Raw genomic sequence first — 8,510 nt, 5'->3', positions numbered from 1 at the left:
CTCAAGCCCAAAGGGGCGAAGAGCCCTATTGTTCTTCTAAGGATTATTCTTCTTCTTATTATTATTTTTTTTATTTTTTATTAAACCTTCCGGGGGTTTTTGGGGGCCTTAACATGCTCAAAAACTCTTGAAAATTGGTACACACATTGGAATCTGCGGCCATCAGGACGCTACAGAGGCTGGGACCCGGGCGTGGCACAGGGGCTCTACAGCGCCCCCTGGAACACAGTCAGAAATCTTGAACCATAGCTCACACAAACTTGCATGTATTTATATGAAACTCGGTACACTTATAGATCTCATTGAGCCGAACAACTTTCCCACTTTATGTCATAGGCTCCGCCCAACAGGAAGTCAGCTATTCAGGGCTGTTTAAAAAAAGCATGCTCTGCAATTTGAAATACTCCTCTGAGGTTTTCAACCCGTTCGCCACGAAACTCTGTGAACATGATGTCAAGACATTGGGGATGAAAAATTGCGAGGGGATTTTTGATATCTCGAACGGTTTGCCCGTGGCGAGGCGTTGAAATTATGGCGAGAAATGAGAAACAGGAAATGTCTAATAACATCCACATACATTTCCTGAATTTGATCAAACTTCATTGGTTTGTTCGTTGTATGATATTGATCGTATATATGTGACTATTAAGAGTCAACATTATAGCGCCACCAACTGGCAGCAGGAAGTGTGTCATTTTCCAAATGCTTTGAATTCAGCATTTTATTTTTACTCGATTTACTTAAAACTTCATCAGAATAATGACAAAACACGGCCGATGAAAATCTGTTGTGGGGATATTGATATCTGATATAGTGTTGCCATGGCAACGTGTCAAACTTGAATGTTCTGTTATGGTGAGTTTGAGGCAGACAACAAGCTCAGATTTACATGAAACTCAAAACACATATCAGTATTAGTGATAGCTAGACAATGGCAAAAGCTTTTAAAAGGGCGTGAAGGAGGCACTCTATAGCGCCACCTTTTGTCAAAAGTGGGGGGGTTAGTTTTAGCTACAGACACCAAACTTGGTACATAACTTGTTCTTTTCAAGACGGACAACTTTCTAATTCACAGTCATCAGCTACGACCAACAGGAAGTCGATTATTTTGATTTGAATATTTAAATTGAGCTCTGATTTAATGCATACTCCTCACAGGAAATGTTCACTATACTCACCAAACTTTGTCTACATGTTGAAAAAACATTGAGGAACTTAAATTGCGAACGGATTTTGGTTAGCTTGAACGGTTTTGTTGTGGTGATTTTTTGAAATGACAGTAAAAAGGGAATCATTAATTGTCTTGTATTTTTAAATTGCAGCTTCCAAACACTTTAAAAAAAATCATACAGAGATCAAATCATTCTGAGGACATATTCATAGTTTCATGACTTTACAACACTGTATGATTAAAAGAAAATTTAAAAACTGTCAGACATCTCAACTCACTCTGTCCCTCTGTTTGAGGAATGTATGTGTGCTGACTGAGTGTGTGTGTGTGTGTGTGTGTGTGTGTGTGGGTGTGTCTGTGAGTGGGGGATGGGCATGAGCTGAGTGGCAGACACAATGAGAGAGAGAAAGAGAGAGAGAGAGAGAGAGAGACTTAATCATCTCTTTAATCACCAGAAAAAAAATGTATTTTAAATTGTTATTTTTTGTTGCTTTTGCTAACATTGCTGTTTTCATTACAGCTTAAGAAATCTCTTAGGCCTTATCCTTTTCTGACAGTTTCAGGAATTAAAAACAAAATTCTAAAAATACTTATTTGTGCTGCAAATAATAATTTCAATCTCATTTGATACTGACCTATTCCATCCTGTGACATGACATTTATCTTAATTTACATAATCTCATGGATGTAACAGTAAAACTGTTCAGCTCACAGATGAAGACTAAGCTGTAATGCAAGCAGAACTTTCACAAATGCTTATAAGTCATTAAAGGATTTTATAACACTGTAAAATAATGTCTAATTTGTTAACATTAGTAAATGCATTGGTAACACTTTATAATAACTGCACTCATTAGTAAATAGTCAGTTCATGCTTTATAAAGTCTTGTCCCAACTTAAATAGTCATTAATAAGCAGCTTATAAATACAGCTATAAATAGCTTGATCTTGGTTTATAAGCACATTTATTTAAAAGGAGAGTAAAGGGTCAGTTATCTTCCTATGAAAAATAAAAAAATGAAAATAAAAAAAACAACAACACAGATTGATACAGAACTCAGAAATTTTACTGTGGATTTATGATCAAATCAGCCTGTAAATGAATCATACTCCTCCAAGAAGACACAAGTAGTTCACACCAAACTTTTTCAACATGATGCCAATATACTGAAGATGTTAAATTGCGAATGGGTTTAGGATAGCTTAAATGGTGTGGCCATACCGATTTATTAAAGTAACATAAAAAAATACAATAGTTATTTTACTATATCTTTAGCATTCTTCAATCCAACTCTTCATAATTTTTTATATACGTAGAAGTCATCATTTGAAAGAAGCACAGTAAGTTTCATAGCTTTATCATTTTCAAGAGCCAGCTTAAAATTAAAACTATCATAACATATAAATCAAGCTTGCAATTCTTAGTACCAATAATGGCCACCAGATGGCGTAAAAAAAAGTATATGATTACTTTTAAATAATTATTGTAGAAACAAGTATGATTTAAATCATTTATAGAAATCTTTCAAAGAAAAATTATATGTATTTTACTGATAAAATAACCCTCACTTAATTAGAATAATATGCTGAAGTATTGTGAAATACTGTGTATTAAGAATAATTCTTTATAGGCTTTATGGACAGATAAGTTTGGAGTGACTCTTGAAGGATCAGCACCACATCCTCTTTTACCACTGTTTAAAGAATTTATCTTACAGAACAGGTGCAAATTAATTTTGGATAGCTTGAATGTTTTTGTCATGGTGATTTTTTGAAATAACAGTAAAAAAGGAACCAGTAAATGTCTTTTATTTTTTTAAGTGCAGCTTCTAAACACTTCAACAAAATGTATGCTGAGGAAATATGCATAGTTTCATGACTATACAACACTATATGGATGATAGAAAATTAAAAAACTACCATACATCTGATGTCACTCTGTCCCTCTGGGTAATGTGTGTGTGTGTGTGTTAAGTGTGTGTGTGTTAAGTGTGTGTGCTGAGTTTGTATGAATGTGTGGGAGAGGGGATGGGCTTGGTGTCAGAGAGAGAGAGAGAGAGAGAGAGAGGGAGGGAGACTTAATCATCTCTTTAATCACCAGCAGAAAAAAAAAGCAATTTGGTGTTGTTGTTGTTTTTTCATCATTACAGCTTAAGAAATATCTTAGGGCTCAACATCAACTGTTGCTAGCCTACTCCCAAAATTAATAGTCATTAGTAAGCATTTTATAAATACAGCTATAATTAAATTGTTCAGGGTTTATATGCACATTTATTTTGAGGAGATTAAAGGCTGTAATCTTCCTAAAAAAAATAAAAAAAATAAAAAAAAATAAATAAACAAACACAGAACTCAGAAACATTTATTTCAAGATGCAATAAAAGAAAACTGTACACTATATATATATATATATATATATACAATTGCATAAGTTTATATATATTTTTTTTTTATCAAGTGTACAGCTAATAATAATAATAATAATAATAATGCATTTTATTTAAGGCGCCTTTCAAACCACTCAAGGTGACAGTACAACAAGTAACAACAGTAACAATATTAAAACAAAAAAATAACAGCAAATAACAATGTCAATAAAAAACCACAATAATATTAGAATAGCACAACATATTGTGGAACACTATATTAAGACTTTATATATAGGCTTTATGAACAGATAGGTTTTGAGAGATTCTTGAAGTACTAGCATCACCTCCTCTTATACGACGGTTTGAGGAATATATCTTCCAGATAGTACCGCCGCTCCCTATATGCAGAATACGCAGTCTTCGTAGGGCACCAACTCCCAGAGGGGGCACCATCCCAGTAGCTCAAAAAAAATAAAACATGCGCCATTCTCCCATCCGTGCTCGCGACCGCTCGGACATTTGCGGATGAATGTTCGTAATTGATGGATGGACATCTATGCCCGGGTAAAAGACATCAGCAATCCGGCACAGAGAAAAGAAAAATAAAGTAAAAAACAAAACAAAAACAGGCATAAAGTTGGCTTGACATTGGACATTCGAGAGTCTCAAATTTAGGGACCGTCTCTAAAGTTACATGTGATATTGTTATACACTTTTCTAACGTCAGTAGCATTTGAAGAGAATGACTTACAGTCATAAAAACAACTATAATTGTTCATCTAGGTGACAGCTATAATGCACCATTAAATTGAATGTTTGATATTTATTAAAACAAACTGTAAGTCATATGTAAATTATGCTACTTTTTCACATGGGCTCAAAAGCAAATTTGAAGCTCAATAGCATTTGAGGAGAAAGACTTGCAGTCATAAACCAATTGTAATGTGTTCATTTAGGTGTCAGCTACGATGCACAACTTATACATTTTTTATATATATTAAAATACTGCCATATCCCTTAAAATTTGATTGCCAGAGGGTTACTGTAAATGCTTATGCCTTCTGGGCACAGTTTTCCCGATGCCACCGGGGTGGTGTTGCACTGACGGCTTGAGCCCGCCATCGCTGCTTGCAGCTATATTTAGGGCTCAAGCCCGAAGGGGCGAAGAGCCCTATTGTTCTTCTAAGGATTATTCTTCTTATTATTATTTTTTTTATTTTTTATTAAACCTTCCGGGGGTTTTGGGGGGCCTTAACATGCTCAAAAACTCTTGAAAATTGGCACACACATTGGAATCTGCGGCCATCAGGACGCCACAGAGACTGGGACCCGGGCGTGGCACAGGGGCTCTACAGCGCCCCCTGGAACACAGTCAGAAATCTTGAACCATAGCTCACACACACTAGCATGTATTTATATGAAACTCAGTACACTTATAGATGTCATTGAGCCGAACAACTTTCACACTTTATGTCATAGGCTCCGCCCAACAGGAAGTCAGCTATTCAGGGCTGTTTAAAAAAAGCATGCTCTGGAATTTGAAATACTCCTCTGAGGTTTTCAACCCGTTCGCCACGAAACTCGGTGAACATGATCTCAAGACATTGGGGATGAAAAATTGCGAGGGGATTTTTGATATCTCGAACGGTTTGCCCGTGACGAGGCGTGGAAATTATGGCTAGAAATGAGAAACAGGAAATGTCTAATAACATCCACATACATTTCCTGAGTTTGATCAAACTTCATTGGTTTGTTCGTTGTATGATACCGATCGTATATATGTGACTATTAAGAGTCAACATTATAGCGCCACCAACTGGCAGCAGGAAGTGTGTCATTTTCCAAATGCTTTGAATTCAGCATCTTATTTTTACTCAATTTACTTAAAACTTCATCAGAATAATGACAAAACACGGCCGATGTAAATCTGTTTTGGGGATATTGATATCTGATATAGTGTTGCCATGGCAACGTGTCAAACTTGAATGTTCTGTTATGGTGAGTTTGAGACAGACAACAAGCTCAGATTTACATGAAACTCAAAACACATATCAGTATTAGTGATAGCTAGACAATGGCAAAAGCTTTTAAAAGGGCGTGAAGGAGGCACTCTATAGCGCCACCTTTTGTCAAAAGTGGGGGGGTTAGTTTTAGCTACAGACACCAAACTTGGTACATAAATTGTTCTTTTCAAGACGGACAACTTTCTAATTCACAGTCATCAGCTACGACAAACAGGAAGTCGGCTATTTTGATTTGAATGTGTATTTTTGAGATTTTACAGTTGTGAATTAATGAATACTCCTCACAGGGGAAGTACACTATACACACCAAACGTTGTCTACATGAAGAAAAAAACATCGAGGAACTTAAATTGCGAACAGATTTTGGTTAGCTTGAACGGTTTGTCGTGGTGATTTTTTGAAATGACAGTAAAAAGTGAAACATTAATCGTCTTGTATTTTTAAATTGCAGCTTCCAAACCTTTAAAAAACATTTTTAATTTAGAAAACCAGTGATTCTGAGGAAATATGCAATAGTTTCATGACTTTACAGCACTGTATGATTAAAAGAAAATTAAAAAACTGTCAGACATCTGATCTCACTCTGTCACTCTGTGTGCTGACTCTGTGTGTGTGAGTGTGAGTGGGGGAGGGGTGTGAGCTGAGTGGCAGACAGACAGAGAGAGAGAGAGAGAGAGAGAGAGAGAGAGAGAGAGAGAGAGACTTAAACATCTCTTTAATCACCAGAAAAAAACTGTATTTTAAATAGTTATTTTTTTGTTGTTGTTGCAAATTGTGCTGTTATCATTACATCTTAAGAAATATCTTAGGCCTTATCCTTTTCTGACAGTTTCAGGGATTAAAAAAAATCCTAAAAAACCTTATTTGTGCTGCAAATAATAATTTCAAACTCATTTGATACTGACCTCTGTCACCCTGTGACATGACATTTATTTGAATTTACATAATCTCAAGGATGTAAGGTTAATGAAATCATAACAAAACACTTTTAAATTATTTAAGGATTTGGTAACACTTTAAAATAATGTCTCAATTGTTAACATTAGTAAATGCATTGTAACACTTCATAATAGCTGCAATTCTTAGCTAAGCATTAGTAAATAGTCAGTTCATGCTTTATATAGCCTTCTCCCAAAATTAATATTTTAGTAAGCATTTTATAAATACAGCTATAATTAAATTGTTCATGGTTTATATGCACATTTATTTTGAGGAGATTAAAGGCTGTAATCTTCCTAAAAAAAATGTAAAATAAAAAATAAAATAAATAAAATAAACAAACACAGAACTCATAAATATTTATTTCAAGATGCCAATAAAAGAAAACTGTACACTTGAATTTATATATATATATATATATATATATAAATATATATATATATATTATATATATATATATATATATATATATATATATATATATATATATATACACACACACAATTGCATAAGTTTATATTTAAAAATGTTTAGCAAGTGTACAGCTAATAATAATAATAATTGCATTTTATTTAGTTTTAGCTACAGACACCAAACTCGGTACTTAAATTGTTCTTATCAAGACGGACAAACTTTCTAATTCACAGTCATAAGCTACGATCAACAGGAAGTCAAGCTATTTTGATTTGAATGTGATTTTTGAGATTTACAGTTGTGAATTAATGCATACTCCTCACATGGAAGTACACTATACACACCAAACTTTGACTACATGAAGAAACAACATCGAGGAACTTAAATTGCGAACGGATTTTGGTTAGCTTGAACGGTTTTGACGTGGTGATTTTTGAAATGACAGTAAGAAGGGAAACATTAATTGTATTGTATGTCTAAAGTTGCAGCTTCCAAACACTTCAAGGCATGTTTTCATACAGAGATCAAATCATTTATGAGGAAATATGCATAGTTTCATGACTTTACAACACTGTATGGATAAAAGAAAAGAAAAACTGTCAGACTTCTCAACTGACATGATCTCACTCTGGCCACTCCGTCTGTGTGAAAGAAAGGGAGGGGGAGAGGGAGGGGAGTGTGAGTGTGAGGGGGTTGGTGACTGTGAATCTTTGGTGACTGACAGTGTGTGTGGATTGTAGGGAGGGGCTGTCTGGCAGAGAGAGAGAGAGAGAGAGAGAGAGAGAGACCTAATCATTCCTTTAATAATCCAGGAAAAAAAATCTATATTTTAAATTGTTATGTTTTTGTTGTTGCCTAATGGTGGTGTTTTTTTCCTTCATTACAGGTTAAGAAATCTCTTAGGCCTTATCCTTTTCTGACAGTTTTTGGGATTAAAAAACATCCTAAGAAGCCTTATTTGTGCTGCAAATTATAATTTCAAACTCATTTGATACTGACCTATGACAACCTGTGACGTGACATGACATTTATAAATCTCATGATGTAACAGTAAAACTCTTCAACTGACAGATTAAGCTGCAATGCAAGCAAAACTATTTCACAAATGCTTATAGGTCATTTAAAATCATTACAAAACACTAATAAATTATTAAAGGGTTTGGTAACACTGTATAATAATGTCTAATTTGTTAACATTAGTAATGCATTGGTAACACTTTATAATAACTGCACTCATTAGCTAAGCATTAGTAATATATGATTATAAAGCCTTTTCCCTTAATAATAGTCATTATTAAGAAGGAATACATCTCTAATTACATTGTTCTTGGTTTAAAAGCACATATATTACAAAGGAGATTAAAGTTTCAGTTGTCTTATAAAAATAAATCAATAAACACAACCCAGTTGATTCAGAATTCCAGAAATATTTATTTCAAGATGCAATAAAAGGAAAACTGTACACTTGAAAAGGTTTTGAGCGATTCTTGAAGGACTAGCATCACCTTCACTTGTACGATGGTTTGAGGAATATATCTTCCAGATAGTACCGCCGCTCCTATATGCAGAGTTGCAGTCTTCGTAGAGCACCAA

This window comes from Carassius auratus, chromosome 24, assembly GCF_003368295.1.
Source record: "Carassius auratus strain Wakin chromosome 24, ASM336829v1, whole genome shotgun sequence".
Taxonomy (NCBI): domain Eukaryota; kingdom Metazoa; phylum Chordata; class Actinopteri; order Cypriniformes; family Cyprinidae; genus Carassius; species Carassius auratus.
This window is presented reverse-complemented; position numbering follows the sequence as displayed.